Genomic DNA, 19,134 nt, shown 5'->3' with positions numbered 1-19,134 from the left:
GGAAAAGAGCCCTCTGGTAATGAGCACCATCCATCTGCCAAATAAAGCAGTGTCTTATGGAAATGCAAATGAAAGTTATAGTACGTATATGTAAGAGTATATGCATGATTTGTATGTGTAAGGCTGTGCGTGCCACCTTCATTCGGACTGCATGGATGTGGTTGGAGCCGGTTTTTTTGAGGATGTGTTATAGCTGGTGGAGGGTAATAGGCTCTTCTAGTGCACACTGCACCGCACTGATGTAAATGTCTGTAGCTGGTCAGATGAATTTCTTCCTGAAAATTTTCCCTGCTGACAAGAAAGTGAATCCAAGGCGACTAACTCAAATAGAAGCTGAGAGTGGTAGGCGTCTAATATTATGTGAGATGAGTCCTGCTACTCCTGACTGCTGAGTGCTTGCCTTGGCAGTTGCAGTGTTTTTCCAGCAAAGCATTCTTTGAGGTAATCTTAAGACATATGTAACAGATTTAACAAGTCAAAGTATTGTTAGTTGATACTACTTATGAAAGGATTGCTTTAACTGAAGTTTTATGCTTCTGTAGCATCATCCAAGACTCAGAAGCCTTTTCCCAGACAATTAATTACATAAAGACGTCTCACAGTGCATTCTGTATCTGGAATAGATGTATGTAGCTCCCATTTTTTAGATAACCTTTCTATGTTTTAAATTCTTAAGTTTCAAGCAATGCAGAAAAGCTAGCTGAGCTGAGAACGGAAATGTGATCTTCCCAATCCATTGCTTTAGATATCATCTATCCCCGCTAGTTATAACACGTCTCAGGATAATTTGGCAACTTGCACAAACATGGTCATGCAAGAAGTACATTTAAAAAGACTGGGCCATTTGTAATGAAATTATGTCATTTAGACATGTTGCACCACATCTGAGACAAGAAAAGTGCTGCAGTCACCATCACTGTTATTTTCAGCTCTTTCACTCAAGTGTCTCTGTGATGCAAACGAGCAAAATGAAAGATTCATAAGACAGAGCAAGAGAAGAGGCTTCAAAAAGCATCATGCAGACTTCCTATTTTATTTAATTTGGGGGACATTTTTCATGTTTCTCTATTAAGAAACTACTGTGCTTTTTTTACTCAATTATAGCTAAAGTAAGTGGAACATCAGCTGGCCACTGTGAAGTGGATTTAAAGAAACTGTAAGTGAAAGAAGTTGAGAAGTTTGAGATTTTCTGTGAATGTTTTGGGTCATTTGTGTGGGGTTTTTTTTAAACCTTGTTTTTAACCTTCCTGAACATGTTACTGCAGTGGGCTTTTTGCTGCTGCAAACCATGTCCCTGTGCAAAGGGGAGGTTGTGAGCTTTAATTGCTATAGCTAGGACCTATTTTTTGTGAACTGATTCACTTTAAAAAGCTTGAGATCCACTTCTTAAATATCCACTTTATAAATCCTTGGTTTCTTCCATAAGGTAGATAAACAATCAGTTGTCTCTTTGGCTCTTAATACTGTTGTGAAACTGTTTTCCTTGCAGTTCTCGGCGAAGTGGAGTATCTCATGTTGGATCGCCCAGGTCATGTAGCCTTCAGCAATGACACAGTATCTGTGGAATATCAGTACTATAGTGGTGGTAATGTGACAGCAGAGCATCTGTCCGTCCTGTTGCTGGATGCCAGCACCAACGAGATAATTGCAAGAAAACAACTTCCAGCAAATCAGTCCCACGGAAGGGTAGAATTTGAGTGTTTCCATTTTAAGAGTGCCAGGGACTTCTTGTTCAGAATGGTCTCTCCCAGCAACAACAGCAGTGCTGCCCAGTGGAGCAGAAGAAGCATGTCTGCCCTCCATGTGGAATGGCCTGTATTTCACATTGATTTGAACAGGAGTTCAGAGGTGCTTGGGAGCTCCATTCAGGTTGGAATTTTTACAAATGAGCAGTTGTGTGCCATGAACGAGACAGTGGTTTCACTGGATGTGATATTTACTAGCACACTTTATGAATTCAGAAGAGTAAGCTCTGACGACACTCTGGGCATTAGAACTAGCAAAAGAATCCTGCTCTCCAGGTCCCAGTGGATAGAGTTTGATTGCCCGCCTGTTGGTCAAGAAACATATATCACGGTGTTACTGAAATCGTTAGAAACACATTCCATCATTTCCTCCATAGGACCCATAGATCTCCTCCACAAATTTGGATACAGACTGGTTGTGGCACCAGAAACAACATGCAAGACTTTGGTTCAGGTCTTCATAGTCTCTCCACCGTGCACTTCTATCAGTGGAAAAATTGTCGTCTATAAAGAGGCTGTCAAGCATCCCAGCCAACGAACAACTTGGCTGTATGAAAATGCCCTTCACCCAGGAGACAACAGGACAGAATTTAACTGCACTTTGTTTGATGTGGGGAAGAACAAGTACTGCTTTGTCCTCTTTAATTTCTCAAACCAAAGCCATTTCCCAACAAGAGTTACGGAGTGTATGATGATCCAAAGGAATATGGGTTTGTACAGACGTTTGTCCTCTTTCAGCACTCTTTCCAGCCAATGTGGGTAATGATAAATAGGTTTGATTGTGGTGTCCCCTATTGAATAGCTACTTTTTGGGTCTCCTACACCAGACAAAATAGTTGTGATGTCATATGCAGTTGGGAACAAGGTGGAGTAGACTGTTACATAGAGGCATACACAAGGACATTTGGTAACAAATGCCACTTGGTGGCTTAAAACTGCACTAAGTTAACATGAAGTACCAATCAAAACCATCTGGGGCTTTCTGACTGATGTACCTATCTAGTCTGGGTAAAACTGAAACTTGGCCTGCTCAGTGAGGTAAGAAGATACTGCAGTAGATCTGGCCCATTGGAGACACTAAAGGTAGCATTAGTCTTACCTGCATCTAGGTGTCTAAAAGCCAAAAGTCCAACATTAAGTAGTTGTCTGGCTTTTTAGTCAAGAGAGATGGGGATCTTACAAGGGTGATTCATGGGTATAGAAGATATATGGGCTGAATCCTCACTTGCGTGTCTTTTTCTCTAGCCCATTTGCTGTTTAGAGTCCTACCTATTAGATACACAAAATTTTGGTGAGATGAATCAGGGTTTGGCCATACCAAAAGACACCGTGTCACTTGGACAGCTTGCTGTTTTTTTCAGCCAGCCTTTCAAGACATGTCTCTGCTGCCTAAAATAGGCCAGCATGCATTTTCTGACCCATGAGACCACCTGGCAGATCATGGGTCACATTCATATAGCTAAACTTTTCCTTCCAGGAAAGATTAGAATCATACAAACTACCAGTCCATGGTCCATATAGTCTGGGAGAGTGCTAGTTAGCAGAAGCCAAAACCATGTCCAGGAGTATGAATGATCATGGTTAAGGAGTGGTCACAGTTAAGTACGATAACAAGACAGAGCTTGAGCCCATTCCTCAGCCCTGCTTAAGGAGTATTTATACATTCCATTAATATCTATACATCTTATGCAGCTGTAGCTCCAGAGGTGGCAGTCCTTGGTTTGGCAGAGTCTACAAATCACAGTAGCATGGCAGAAGAAGCAGATGAGCCAAATGTCCTCATCCCTCATTTGTGGAAGGCAACCACAGTGCGGGATGGGCAGTATGTGCACGAGGGGATTGGGGTTGGGTTGGGTTAGCCTGTGTTGCCTACACCCTGGAATGGAAAAGTAAATTCTGTCATTTGGAGCAGGCTTGTGTCTATAGGTCATGAATTAGTCTTTCCCATCTGCACACTTCAAAGAGCTTGGGTTGAAAGGTTTGAGATGTGCACTGTTTTCAACACCTCCCCGCCCTGGTCTCCCTGAAAAGGAAGTGCAGGAACTCAAGCTAAAAAACGGTCATTGCGCTTCACGGGCAGCTAAGTGGGATCATCAGGAGACCAGAACTGTAGGACATGCTCCATAGCACACAGTCCAGACACAGCCTACCTTAATTAGGTTCCTAGCTTGGTCTAGCTTTGCACTATTTCATAAATTCTAAAACTGTTAGCTGTTTAATTAATACTCTGTACTAAAAATGACCTTTATTTTCACCACATACCAACCTGGGCACATAGTTCTTCTCTTCATCTTAACTTCCCGTCTGCGTTCTCTGTTGGCACTCTCTTTCTTCCTTTGGCATAAGAAAGTCTATCTAAAAATGAAAGCATATTGTTTTTGTAACGGAGATAATTCTCAAGGAAAAAGGAAGATAGAATTCTAACTCTTTCTCTGTGCTTGGGTGGTATGTTACACTGATATGATCTAGATAATTACCCTGACAGATGAATACCTAGGATATGACATAGATGTTTCAGTGCCCAATGTTTAACTGTTTTAATTGATGAGATCCACCTTAAACGATGAATCCCTGCAATCTGCTTTGTTTCCTTGGGCTCCCCAGTTGCACCACCCTTACAACCACAGTCAAAAGAATCAGGCTATGCCTGCGAAGAACAGAGTTAAGTCAATAGCTGCCAAGTTAGAAGTGTCAAATCTACAAAGCCGATGAAAGCGAAACCACACCGCGTAGCCGTAAATAAAATGTCAGCCTGAAATTAATTAGACTGCAGCACATCTGACTTTGTGCCTGTATCTGCGAGACTTCAAAGCCTGCAGGTAGCGTTTGAAAGGAGCAGGGCGTGCTGGGAGGGGCACATCAGCCTGAAGCCATGACAGGCAGAGAGAGCTGAACCACCTGTGATGGCCATCTGCCTCCTGGCTGCTTGGGAAAGTTCTCCTGAGCCCTCTCACCCTGCTGCAGGGCACTGAGAGATGGCCTGCGTGGACCCAGACCCCGATAGCTGTTAGTGCAAAATGCGCAGCCGCTGCACAACAGACACCTCTCCTCAAGTCACTGATTTTCTGCTTTGGGCTTCCTGAACTCACTCAGTTTAAGGGAAGGAGAGCTGATAAGCCTCTAGCCTGGGCTCCTGTGCAGCATGGGCCATCACTTGTCATCCAGTTACCCTGGTGCTGAGCCCCACAGCTAGTCTTTGCATTTTTCTGCTGCTTATCCTCCAGAGAGTTATCTAGTCTTCTGTTGAAGGCAGCACAAAACAGAGACCTTTCCGATAATTTCTTTTAATACTGCATTCTGACTTATTTTTTTTTAAAAAAGGAAACTGTGTGTTTCATAACTAAAGCTCATCTAGCTTCATCCTCTAGTGACTGGCTCTTACTCTGCTGCTCTCTGCTAGAGGAGACAGCTGTTTCCTATCCAGTCTCCCACCCCCCTCGAAGGCATTTGCACACCCAGATCATCTCAGTCCTTCCAGATTATCTCAGTGTTCTTCCTAATAAACTGAAAAGATTGAGTCTTTAATTGGAAGGCATTTTCTTCAGGATTTGATTAATTTTCTGTCTCTCTTTGGCTCCATTTCCATTATTTTAAACAATCCTTTTTATTTAACAGGAGTACCAGCTTTGGGTGCTGTGTTCAGATGTCCTCCTCACTGATGCTGCTTGAGCAGTAGCACTCTCCTTATCCCTACCTCTGCTTTCATTCCACCGATTGCATTAGCTAATTTTGCCGTAAATTTTACCCTGTAAACTCATCTTGAGCTGTTTTTGTGTATGACCTTTCAGTATGTAATCTACCCTCCTGCAGGTACAATTAGTATTCCTTCTTCTTACATTTTGCATTTTGCCGATTTATGATCTACTTTGCTTGAGTTATTCTAACTTAGCACGTACCCCACATTGCTCCATACAACTGCACTGTCTATTTTTGTCATCACAAGAGTGACATATTTTCTCAGTAATGGTTTTATATTTATTTTGATGTCAACTAGGCGAGCACTGTACAGCACTGAGCCTTATACTAATCCCTTTGGAATGTCTCCAAATGCATTCCCACTCAGTGATGGTTTTCTGTCGACAATTGCGTATCAAATCTGTCACTCAGCCAGTTCTTACTTCATTTAGCGTATGCTCTATTGTTATGAAGCAGAGATATTGTCTTGTAAAAGATCAAAGCTCCTAAATCATTAAAATTATCTTTATCCAAACCACAGAGGATGAGATAAAATATGATTATTTTGTCACACCCATTTTCCATAGGTCAGGCATCAGTTGTATTCCTGACCTTTTGTCAGTCGTGCCCTTTACTCCTCATCCCAGCCAGGTTTAGTACAGCCTGTGGAACAGGAATCTGGCTTGTGTCTAGGGTAGGAAGAAGGCTCCCAGTGGCCTTGAGCAGGCCAGGGCAGCAGCTTTTCCAGCCCAGGGCAGCAGCTTCAAAATGAGTTGCAACAACCTTGTACTACCTAAGACTGTGACTATGTCTCTTAAAGGTGGGGAATACATCTGTGAGCTAGCACTTGTGCAGCTTTCTTTAGACTCCAATTGGAGAACCTGTGAAAAAATAACAGTGAGATGTGAATCATTTCATTCGTCTCGGTGGGATATTGTTTCACACAGGTGACTTAGAGATTCATGTAGCTAATTTTTTCCCTGTTTCACTGGATTATTTGAATGTCTGAGGTAGGAAACTCTGTTAGATCATCTTACCCAGCAACAGACGCATTGCAGGCTCATTCTTTTCAATGCTTTATCCTGTGCTTTGTTCATCTGGAATTTAAGTGTCCCCAGCAGTGAGACTTATGCACTCCTTAGAAGGATGTCCCATGTCCTAGCCTGTATCCCACGTGAAACATTAGGGATGAGACTGATAAAATGAATCAGTAATATGCCCATAGAAATTTTTATTCATATTTCCAGTGTTAATTAACTTTCTTTTACAGTTCTTAGTTACACTCCTGAGACCAGTTTCAACTTCTGTGTGACTCCCAGTAGTTTCTTGCACTTGCCGACAGCAGAGATTAATTTTTTTCATCTGTCTTTTGCTAACTGTCAAAAAAAGCTATTGAGGGGTCAGCAAGATGTAAGAAGTGCAGCTGTTGCCAGCAAAGAGGAAGGCAGGAGAAGACCTTCTGAAGGGAAAAGTGGTCAGTAAGGGAGGAGGAGAGTAAGCGGAGTATCTAGGGGTCAGGCAGAGATACACAGCTTCCATCAAATTCTCACTCCCTGAATAAGATTGTATGAATCAGACCTGCCTATCTGTAGGAAACTCTGGGAACTAATTAGCTCTGTTGCCTGAATCTGTATCTGGTTTGCATTTATTTAGAAACAGGCAGATGCAGGGGATGCGGGTATGCTAGGGCTGGTTTGTACCCCATCAGCTTCTCCTGTGTCAGTGAATACTTCATCTCCACACCCTCAGCGTTTTAGGAATAAATCGAGTGTTATGGACTCACTGGGATAGCTCTTGGCTTCTGAAAAAAATTTTTAGGCTGTGCCGCCATGATTCTTAAAGATGTCTGTAATTTGCCCAGGTGGAATCCAGGTTTTTGTCTTTTAAAGAGATCCTCGTCCTTTCGTTGTCCAAATTAGTAACCTGTGGGAGCATGCCACCGTTTCAGTGCACCCAGGCTTCATTTCCATGGGAAGAGAGAAACACGGAATAGCTGAGAAGAGTGTTTGCCCAGGCCTTATCCAAAGACCAATACAATGTGTGTGCGCCCAGGCTCAGGACCTAAAAACTATCTCAGCTTCCACAAATATCCTGCAATCCCCCAGGCTAGTGTAGGCATTTACATGAGCCTGTAAATAATTAGTGATTTTGTCCTGTATCACTGGTCTTGTTGAAGTGCTTAGGACTATCATGTGCTGTAAGGATGATGCTCTCAGCAACCCTTGCTGGCTGTGCCGTTGGATAGCACTACATGCTCAAAGTCTTATGAACACAGAAATTTGAGGGGAGATATTTATGCAGAGCAACAATTAACACAGTTAATCGCATTTATCTTTCATGCTGGCAGATCTGCCAACTGTCAGCTATTTCAGACTAACTCATCAGTTAGATGTCTTCACGTTGATAATTGAATCCTCAATTGTATGTGAAAAAAATCACACTTATTAGGGCTAGTTTGCAGTGTGTACCTTCTGGGTTTTCCCCTAGCGCTTTGGATCTGTTTTGTCTTAAATGAAGGTTAATCATTTCATTTCCTTGGGGGAGAATAAACTATGCTTCATTTTCTTTTACATTCTGGTAATTGCAGGAGGTTGCAGAACAAGTTGCAGGAGTTTAAATCTCCCGTCGTTCGTGGGAGCTGGAGCATTTCCTGCTCTCCTGCTGCCTAAGGTGCATATTCTTAGCCCCAAAGCTATGGATGCCAAGTGTTTTTGCTAAGGAACTCTGTGCCCTCAGCTGAAGCTGAAGTCAGTGAAAAGTGCCCTGGAGCAATGGGCACATCATACGTTTGACGTCAAAGTTAGAAAATTACTCATCCTAAATGTTCTTGTACGTTGAAGCCCACAGGCATCAATGCAGAGGCTGCTGAGCACCCTTCACTATCACCAGTGTTAATACCGGAGGCAACTGGAACCTTTCAGGATCTGGGTCTATATCTCACTATAGTTAACAGAATTTTAAATGAACAGGGAGTGTGGAGAGAAGGAAACGAGCTAGCTCACACACTGAAAATATGGTAGAGACTCATCAAGCTGCTCACATAAAGTAGTCTGTGAGGAGGTAGGTGCTTCTCCAGCTGGGCTACCTCCTTCTGCCAGTGATGAGGAACACTGCTGGAGTCTTTCATGATACTGATATGAAGAAAAGTGTTGTGAGATCCCCAAATACTGTGATAACCGTGAAGTCATTTTGGAGTAATTTTGGAGGATGGATCAGTGAGTCCTTGACTAAATTATGGCCTTTTTTCCTTCCTGCCCTTGCTAATAGCTCTGCTTGCTAGCTGATGTGATGTTGCAACTGTCCAGGGTCATACCTTTGAGAGATCCTTACCCCAACAAGCTTCCCTTGGCATCCTCTGACTCCTTTTCCTCCTGAGACCACGCACCATCCAATCTTGCTCCATTTTGCGCTTTACTGGGAACTGACACAGCTGCAAACTGGAGGAGGATTGCAAAAGCTCAGCCTGCCTCTGGGCTCCTCACCCCAGCTGTAGCAGCTCTCCAGCTCCAGAAACAGAGGGGCGAAAGCAGAGAGGTGCACGAAGAGCACAAAGTGAAAGACAGCCTGGGATCATGGATGTCACAGTATTGTGGAGTCAGTGGCAAATAGCCGGAGAGGTCACTTGGTGTTGTGTGGGCTTTACAACCACAGCACCACCAGGGCATCTTGCCATGCCCATTTCTACTCTGCATTAGGCAAGGCAGACATACTCAAACGTGCATGCACACAGATGTGCGTGAGTATGTGCCCACACACGCTTTACAGCCTTGGCTGACAGCACAAGTGTAAGCTCAAACCCTCTGGGCCCCATCCTGCAATGCAGTTGAGTACCTGCACGCAGGAGACCAACCCCGCTGGTTCTGTTACGCTGCTTGTGGTAACGTTATTCCTACCGGCGTGCGCACAAAAATTCATAGGACAGGGCCCAAACCAGTTAAAATTTCATGTTCATTGAAACACAGATGTATTTAATTTTTGTTAGACAAAAATTAAAAATTATTTTTTAAAATAGTAACACACTGTGAACAAGTGAACAATACAGCAACCAAGATAACATGAAATCATAAAGCCATTTCCAGTCATGCAACACTGTCTAGTCCTTTGATATGGTAACTTGGTCACTGCCCAGGAGCTCAGGGGCGTGCTAGCAACAAAGCAACTGTATCATAAAATTAAAGATCATGACCTGTGTTGGCAGTGGCAGCACCATAAATTATTTAAAAGAGCAAACTTTAACAAACCTAATCTACTTCTCTTTTTTTTTTTTTTTTAATTAGTTGTTTTTCCACTTTAGCTGTGAGTGGTGAAATTGAGTTAAGTGGTCTATTGTTTTTCTTCCTGGCACATTTCAAAACCAGGCCACCAAGTCAACTGACCCATAGGAGAGTCCCCAGGGTTTTGTCCTTTAAGATTACACCTGGACTCATGCATTAGTTTGGAATTTAAATTTGTGGTCCTGCTTCAGTGGACCAGATATGGGCAGGAATGGTCCCTTTATCCCTCTTGGGTTTTTGCTGCTGTAAAGTTTGAGTGTTGAACACCGGATGAGGATGTTGTCTAAGCAAAAGGGGGATTTCATTAAACATTAAAAAATGATAATGTTTGAGGTAGTATTAGAACTTGAGTCTGCCTCCACTTAAAATAAATAAATGAACCTGCAAAATTTTATCTTGAGTTAATCGTCTAACCATAAGCAATAGGGGCCTGTAAGCTGTCAAATGAGTGATTCAATAACATGTTTGTGTGGCTGAGAAGATAATAAAGAAAAAAACCAGTATTGCCGTTTCATTAGACCTTGTAGGCTCATCCTCCTTTCACAATCATATAAATCAGGAGTAACTACACTTTAGTCAATGAAGTTATCCTGCTGTAAAAGCACTATTTGTCAGGCAGGAATTAGATGAATATATAAATTACTAACCCATTCCAAAGATCTGTGGATTAATTTCCATTTGCTGTTCCAGGCAGAACCTGCCTGCCAGTTGACCGACTGCTGTGTTGCTGGTTGGCACTGGAGTGAAAAAAGGAAAACAGTGGAAGCTTTGCCCCAGACTCTTGATGGGAACAGGAGCAGGTCCCTGGATGCTGCTTGCTCTTTTGGGGTTGCTGTTTGGATTGTTAGGTTATTTATTGCTGGTTTTCTCAAATAAGAGAAGGCAAATGGCTGTGTCTTTAAAGGTAAGGAGGCAGATGCATTCCTTATTGCTGTGAGCTTATGTATTTGCAGAAACGTGGAGCCCATGGCAGCCCTGGAGCCCCTGCAGTGTCACCTGTGGGGACGGTGTCCAGGAGCGCTCCAGAGAGTGCCTCACCTCCTCGCCGGCAAAACCAGGCTGTGCTGGATCACCGAGGGAGACTTCCTTGTGTTCACTGGAGGAGTGTTTGTGTACGTAGCTCTGCTGTCCTCTTCCCTGTGGTTGCATGTCTCCCCTGGAAAAAGCAAAGGGCCTGTTACCAGAAGGGCTTTGTAAAATGGAAGTATCTGATTTCTCCTTCAGTCATATTGATTTTGGGGGGGTGTCACATTCCTGTAGTTGATGGAGTAGGGTGGGAGCCTACATGTGTTTGTAGGACAGCTGGAGATAGGGCTCCAAGGTGTAAGAAGATTTCTGAATCCTGTGGGTGCTATGGAAGGGGTTTAAAATCTCCAGCATGGCCAGGGAGCAGAGAAGGGCTGAAGGAGAGATCCTGGGGCTAGCAGAACATGTTCAGTACTGAAAGCCAAAGACCCCAGGCAGTGGAAACCTATTAAAAGAGGGCTGGTTCCAGCTGAGACCCACAGTGAGGTTCCCATTCTGGGAGTTTTGAGGTGGCAGTGCCAGGTCTCCCCCTGCTCCAGCCTGCCACTACTGTGGGCCAGTGACAGGGCAGACTGGCCAGTGCCGGTGGGTGGCCAGTGGGTACAGATACAAGAGACTTGAGCATCCTGTAAGGCGAGAGGGGGTTACAGTAGCCACATGGCCGTGGTGAGGCTGGATGAGGCTGTGCCAGCCCCATAGCTGAGTGATTGCAGCCATCATAAGGGGCAGAAGTGGCCCCTTTTAACAGGGTGCTGGTACTTAGTCCATGCTAAACTTTCACTTCTTGCAAACTCCCTGCTGGAAAGGAGGGTGCCGTCTCTGGAACTGGAGAGCTGCTACAGCAGGGCCAAGGGGCCCCAGAGGTCCATCTGCTCAGAAACTGGCTCATCTACAAGCTCCAATCAATGCCTTCTGTCCCACAGGTGCCACAGGGGACAGGGATGGGGAAGGGAAGGTGCCCAGTGACTGTGCAAGCTCCTAAGCTCTCAGGATGTAATTTAACAGATATTTTAAGCTATTGCAAAGTGAGCAATGCCTCACCCCTTGTTTTGGCTGCTTCCGTGAACTTTCTTGTGCTGGCAAAAGTGCTGTATGGAGAACTGGAATGCAGCCACCTAAAGAACTGACAGTTTGGGAAAGTAGGGAGGTTGTTTCTCACATGGACACTGAAAAGGGAAGGACAGGAGAGGGGGAGAATGTGTAGCTGGAGCAGGAAGGCCACAGGACGACTTTTTAAATGGAGATGTTGGCTTGAACCAGCTTTAGGGTGTTTGTTGAATGAAGACCTCAGAAGTATACAGGCAGGACTGAAATGTATTGGGAGCACTCTAAGAAGTGGGTTGTGTTGAACAAAAGGTCAGGTGAAGGGAAAATATTAAAAATTGTATTCTATCAAGCCAGATATTGCACTTTGTCAGTGTTTGTGCAGCACTTGGGATGTTTAAACAGCTTGTTGTTAAACTGTCTGATGTTTTTAATGACTAGAAAATGCTGGCCATGTGGGTTTGCTTATATTGTAATGCTGCAAGTGTAAGCAGGGAGGAACAAGTCAAATGTTTAGGGCCCCAGCTTAAAACTAATTCCCTGCTCTAGGTCTGGTTGTCTTCTCTATGCTGAGCAGTCAGAATGCTGTGGGCAGTAATGCCACCAGCAAAATGCAGTGGGGTTGTTGGTATTTTTCTAAAGCTGATACTGAGCTGTGCTATTCCGTGCCTCCTGTTACCTGCTGGAGGGGTATGTTTGTAAGGACAGTATTTGGCTTGGCTCCTTGCTGGGCAATTTCACCCCACTCCTCTGGAGCTCTGAGAGCAGTCCCAGTGCAGAGAGCTCGCCAGAGGATATTCCATGCATGTGGAGCATGTGCTGGACACGTGGTTTGTGCATACACCCTGCTTTACATGCACAGAAGTGACAGGACTCTGGTGCTTCTCGGAGGTGTCACTCTTTCTATGCAGGTGCACAACTGTATAATGCATACGGTGGTTTCCAGAGAGATCAGCCATCCTGTGCCAGCCTGGTTAGAGATACAGCCTAACAGTACTCAGCAGGTCTGGACAATCTTCAAATTCTAGCGAGGTCTATGGGTTGATAAAGAGGGTTTATATATAGAAAACACAGATGCACAGGAGGCCTGCATCTGCACCCATTGCCCTGGGATCATCTGGAGGAATTGCCTCGCTTCTCTCTTGCACGTGGTTTCTAATACTCCTGCTCCCATGTCAGGCAGCTTTCTTTACAGAATCACCTACATGATTTCATCTCATTGAATCCTAGGGTGCTTGAGAAGTGACTTGACACCGTGATATTACAGTGTTCATCTGCTGCCTGATCTCAAGCTGGGAGTGTCACTCTTCCCCACCCCCTGACTGCACCTTTCTGAAGCAGGCAAGCTTTTTTTTCAGCATAACTGTTTGCAGTCATTAGTCCAGCAGATGGAGCAAATGGCTGAATAAATGAAACCAGCACACAGCCTAGGGGCAGAGGTAGATGAGAAGGAGAGAGTGGCAAATCTATGCAACTAAGTCCTGTTTCAAACCTCACCATTCCCTAGCTGTTAGCTTTCTACTCCAAACAATACAGCACAGTATCTGCATTACAGATAGAAAATGGAGTCTTTAGAAAATAACTGTGAGCAAACAGGACTGAGAGAAGGATGAGCAATGAAGGGATTGCTCCGCTGTGGTGGTACTGAACAGAGCAAATGCTGGTCCTGCCTTCTTCCCTGAGGTCAGCATGTTCACTCCCTGCTCAGGCCCCACAACAGCAGTGTTCCATGCTCTGGCGTGGTGGCATTGGGCTGAATGCAAGTTTTAGACACTCCAAAAAGGACTCAGCAGGTGGTGGTCTTGTTCTTTAAGCTGATGTCAAGCTCTCAGAGTGACATGAAGGTCAGAGTTAACCCAATGGCAGGATTTTTCAGAGGGCTTGGGACTGTTGGGTAGTCCTGAGTCAAAGAAACAGATCTCCTGCCCAGCACAGCACCCTGCATGTCTGTTGTCATAGCAGCCTGAGACCTTCTGGTCTGTGTTCATCAGTGCATTTGTGCATCCTGCACAACTAATAGCCATGCTACCAGCTTGCTGTGGAATGAGTATTATTCTGAATTATGGGAAGTACATGGTGTCTCCTTCTTGTTATTCTGCAGACACATTTCCTATGCCTGGACAGTCACTGTGGTGCTGGCAGGAGCACCTCCCAAGTTTTACAACAGACTGTCTATCACTCTGATGGAAGGCTTTGTGGCCAGCTCTTGTCAACTACAACTGAGCAGCTTCATCCTCTGACGGCATTTTTGTGGCCTGACAGCTGACGTTTGGCCACAAGAAACTGGGGAGTGCTAACACACACTAAAATTAGCTACTGCACCAAATCATCCACTTTCCACTGTGCTATATTCTGCTCAGGGTTGCATCTGAAATGCTAGAGACCTCATCCACAAAAAGAATTATTAATCTCTCATTGGTTCAGCCTTCTATAATGAGGTGCAATGGGCAGGTAAGAGGTTTAAATAGGGATGTGGAAAGCTCTGAGATGTTCACATTATAGATTAGAATCATATAATATCTCAAGTTGGAAGGGACCCATAAGGATCATCGAGTCCAACTCCCTGTTCCTCGCAGGACTACCTAAAATTAAACCACATGACTGAGAGCATCTTCCAGATGCTCCTTGAACTCTGACAGGTTTGGTGCGGTGACTGCTTCCCTGGGGAGCCTGTTCCGGTGACTGACCACTCCCTTAGTGAAGGAGTTTTGCAGGATATTCTTCCCTCTTTGAAGGCCCATCTCCAGTCCACAACAGAAGAGTGTCAATACTAGAATGCCAGGGGCATGAGAGCAGTGGCCTTCTCAGTTGGGAGCTTGCTGTAGTGGGGGAAGGTTTCAGCCTCTGGGGCTGTGACACCAGGCAGCAGTGGAAGAATCATCCTCAGAGGACTGCTTAGAAAAGATACACTGCCCATGCTAGTGCTGTCTCTCTGCTCTTCAAACTCACTGCAAATCTCACACCCGCTTAAGCTATCCTAAAAATAAGTCTAAAGTGGTACCTGAAGTACTAATGTGGGTCAGGTTATTTTTTCCCCTTTTACGGCATCTTTCACCAGAGATCTTAATGTACTTCGTAAAGGAGGACAAATAGTGTTATCCCATTTTACACGTATTTAGGAGTGCCTTAAGGAAATGGCAGAACAGGAAAAAGTAAAGATTACATTGAAAAGGTCCATGGGAGCCTTGGTTTAAAGTAAGTAGATCTGTTCCTGCCAGTTTGAAGTCATTGGTAGTAAGTCATCTCCAATGAGCAAATTTTAATGGCAGTTGGACAGCTTCCTGTACTGTATTAATCTGTTATTTTTTCTTTGCAGTAACGTATTCATCCTAAAATACCAAAGTGCTGATGGCAGTGCAACTCTGACAGACATGTGTGCTCTTTGTTACAGCTATCAGGCCTCCCACTCCACCTTCTGTCCAGCCAGGAGAGGACCAGAAAGCAAATAATATAGTCACAGTCACAGGTATCTCCCTATGCTTGTTCATCATCTTTGCCACTGTTCTCATCACCCTCTGGAGGAAGCTCTGTAGAGCTCAGAAGTGCAGCACTGCTGTCTGCTGAAACTCTGTCCATTCCCCCAGCTTCCGGAAAAACCCTGATGAGGAGAACATTTGCCAAGGCAACAAGCAGCGGGACAGCTTTGCCGAAGGAGGGGATGCCCCTGTTAACATTCCTCTGACCTACAGGTGAAGCCTCCAATTTGCCCAAGAAGATGATGCCTCTGGAAGCGAAAACTTTCAGCCAAACACACAAAAAATAATCCCTCCGATTTTCAGCTACCGCCTGGCACAGCAGCAGCTGAAAGAGATGAAGAAGAAAGGGCTGACTGAGACCACTAAGGTGTATCATGTCTCTCAGAATCCCCTCAGGGACATGGTTGTTGGTGCTACCACGATGCTTCCCCTGAGTGGGGAGAACCAAGAGGAGGCAGTGGCAAACAAATTTAGGATCAAAACTCCATTTCTGGACCAGCCAGCCAGTCAGCCCAAATTCCTGGGGGAAAGCTCTCACCCTAGACTGGATTTTCTGTTCTCACAGGCCAATCCTGCCATGAGCCCTACTCAGACCTTGGTAAGAAGAGCTCATTTCAAGCACCAGGATAACAGAGGGGACTTACCCGAGAGGGGCTGTCACAGAAACCCGCAGTTTAGAAGAACAGCCAGTTTCCATGAAACCAAAAAGGCCAGGCCTTTCAGAGAGAGAAGTATGTCCACCCTCACCCCCTGACAGACTCCCCTCTACAACTCCAGAACCAGAATGTGGGACCAGGGTTTGGAGGACAGGACGTGGCCAAAATCGAGGAACACCAATCACACGTGTGAAAAGCTGGATCAGCCCCACAGCACTGTGCTGGGGTGCGAACCACAGGGCCATGGCACAAAGGGCCACCACAGGGCAGGTCCCCCGGTGAAGAAGCTGGACCTGATCACTGACCGCCAGCCTGCTGGTCAGGAGAAGGCAGCTGATAAGCCCGAGCTCAGCCGTAGTAAGAGGGGCCCTTCACCTAATCCCAGAGGTGCGTGGCGGAAGGAAGCGGGCTCGACTGGCAAGGATAATTCCCAGAGAGGCCCAGGCATTAGCCCTGCCCAGTACCAAAGGGACAAGTGCCAGAGCTTCCCCTTGGACCCTGAGTTTGCCTTTTATGACAATACTACTTTTGGCTTAACAGAGGCAGAGCAGCAGATGATCGACCTCCCCGGGTATTTCGGCTCAAATGAAGAGGATGAAACAAGTACTTTAAGCATTGAGAAGCTGGTGATCTGAGTGACTCATTGCAGCCCTGCAGGAGGGGCGTGCACAGGAGAGGGTCTGCAGGGTCTGTTGGCTTCTGGTGGAAGGGGCAGCAGGAACTGCATTACCTCTGCATGGAGCAGGAGGGAATAATGCCCCAAGTCTGGCTTGTGGGAACACATTCCTTTCTAATTACTGGAAAGTGCTTCCATGTAATTATTTTTTGTATGTATGTGTGTACAATACACACAAAATACCCTGGGAAAGCACATGTTAGTGAAGGTGTGACGCAGGAATAGCCAACAGATTTTATTGTGTAAAGCAGTCACGTTTCGTGCCTCATGCGTGATGAATGCCACTGATCTAGCCTTTCTCACCTTGTGGACAATGTACTAGTAGATTATGATATCCTAAGGCATCTATTGTCCAGTATCCTCAACCATCTGTCCTAATTAGTGGATTATTGGTCATTTAGAAAACATAAACCTCAAGTTGTGAGCAGTTTTCATTGTTTTTCTGGTAGTTGTTATTGAACTGTGTTGATTTGTCGTTTGTAGTTGCTCAAATAAGTCATATGGTGGTGGTTTTTTTAGCTGGTTGCATGAAAGTGCAAACAATTGATGCTGAATACTTGGACTGAACTTAAAATTGAGGAGGTGTTTTTCATCATTCAAGACTTTTATATTTTCTTTCTGCCAATATTTATGTTAAGAAAACAGTAATGTGCAAATATTTGTGGGAGATTAGTAGAAAAGGCATGATGCTGGGAGGGCAGAGAAAATTGATCATCAAATTTTAGTCCTCACAGAAATGTTATGGCAGCATTGAAGCATCGGTAAAAGACAGTGAGAGAATTTTTGAATCACCCATCTTTTCTGTAATCATCTTTGCCTTTATTAAACTTTTAAAAAATGTAAATAACTGACAATAATACTACTACAGCAAGCTCAAAATAAATTATGAACAAAACCAGTGAACAACAGATTTATTTGATGAATACCTGTTTTGCAGACAAAAAGAAAAAATAAAGTGGCTTGACATCTGGGGATTCCTGGAGAATCACGGTGAAGTACAAAAATTACATCGTTTTGGTTTTTTTGTTGTGCTTTAAAACCAGAGATCACAATTTGGTGATTACACACTGCTGCAAGTATTCAGAGCTGGGTTGAAACCCCAATTAACAACCGAGACAGAGCTCAGGCCAGCGAGAATGACTCAGAGACTTTGCTTGCCATTTGTTAGGATAACGTCTCTTCAGGGAGTTTGCAAAGACCAAGGGAATGCTTGGATGGAGTGAAAGGAGATAGCTTCAGGCAGAGGACTGTCAGTCTTAAAACAACTCCCCCATAAGCAGACCAACCCTACATGCCCTATAGCCTGTCTTGTGGGTGTGAGGGAAAAATTAGCACGTGCTCAGTTCTCTGGGTATCTCTTAACACTGGCTTTCTGACCAGAAAGATAGATTTCACAGGGCCACACTTTTTTTTTCCCTCCAAACCAACTATTTTGAAGGAAGAGCAGCATCACTGTGCATTAGCCAGTTACCAGTGGCACCCCACTGAAGTATCCAAAGCATGCACAGGTAACTTGACAGGCACACAGCAACAGGGCTTGCTGTGACAGCCTAGGAGGAGCAAGACACTCAGCATTTGGCTGCCAGAGCGAAACCCCACCATTTGAATGGCCTTTTTTTGATGGGTAACATTTCGCAGCTGCTGCTAGAGTGCCAGATCTGACTTGCAGGGTGATGTGAACTCCCTCTTTCCCAGGAGCTGTGCCAGCACACTGCATTGTCGACATTCAGCCCTTTGGCCCAGCGTGGCTTTAGTACCAGCTATGCATTCCCATAAACCATCAACTTGAAATACTGTTTAAAGCATTTGAGAACATGTCCACACTTGAAGAGTGATCCAAAGCTAATCAAATGTGATGAGTCTTTAAATTGACTTAAATGAGCTGGAAATCAGAGCTCTGAAGCAATTGCTGCTCAGGTTACTTACCACCCCTGTACTAAGGTAAACTCCACAGTGTCAAGAACATTTGCCCTGAAGCAGTGATCTGTCAGCGCTGGAGCTACAGGGCTACAATATTTACAGCTTCCATGAGCCTCTCAACACGGGAGGCCCAGGAGAAACAGGAGATCAAATTTACAGCACAGCAACATTCAGCAAGCAGTCTCCTAACCCTCAGTGGGAGTGATTTGAGCTTGGCAGTAGCCTTCAGATCAAATAAGTTCTTAGCTAGTGGCATTTTACCCTGTTTATTAAGGTAAAGAGACTTCTGAAACACTTCCTGGGGTTTGCTGTGGGAGTTGCAGGGTCCTACACAAAGCCCTGTGACCTCTGCATCTCCAAGGGGGTTCCCTGCGTGGCAGAGGAGGGGGACCCTCACTCTAAGCCAGATGCTGCTTCCTGAAACCTTGTCTCAGGGTCGAACTGTGTTCAGAACAGCTACTGTAATGCACTACATGTACTTAGGTACATCTTACATCTAAGGCAGCAAGGCAGACCCCTTCCCTCCCAGCCTGTCAGATCTTGGTCCCTTTCTCTCTCAGAGAAAGAGAAAAAAAAGCACCTTCACATATTCATGCTGGCTGAAGGCAGTCCAATTATAATGCCTGCCTCTCTGTATTAACA

The 19,134-nt window shown here is 44.8% G+C and overlaps 1 pseudogene; it reads left to right on the top strand.

The window, feature by feature from the left end:
- The first annotated feature begins 263 nt into the window (after positions 1-263).
- Positions 264-17,480, top strand: LOC129734897 (thrombospondin type-1 domain-containing protein 1-like; annotated as a pseudogene).
- Positions 17,481-19,134: the final 1,654 nt, after the last annotated feature.

This window comes from Falco cherrug (genome assembly GCF_023634085.1).
Source record: "Falco cherrug isolate bFalChe1 chromosome W unlocalized genomic scaffold, bFalChe1.pri SUPER_W_unloc_1, whole genome shotgun sequence".
Lineage (NCBI taxonomy): Eukaryota > Metazoa > Chordata > Aves > Falconiformes > Falconidae > Falco > Falco cherrug.
Note: the sequence above shows the minus strand (reverse complement) of the source record. Positions and strands in the feature narration are given on the sequence as shown.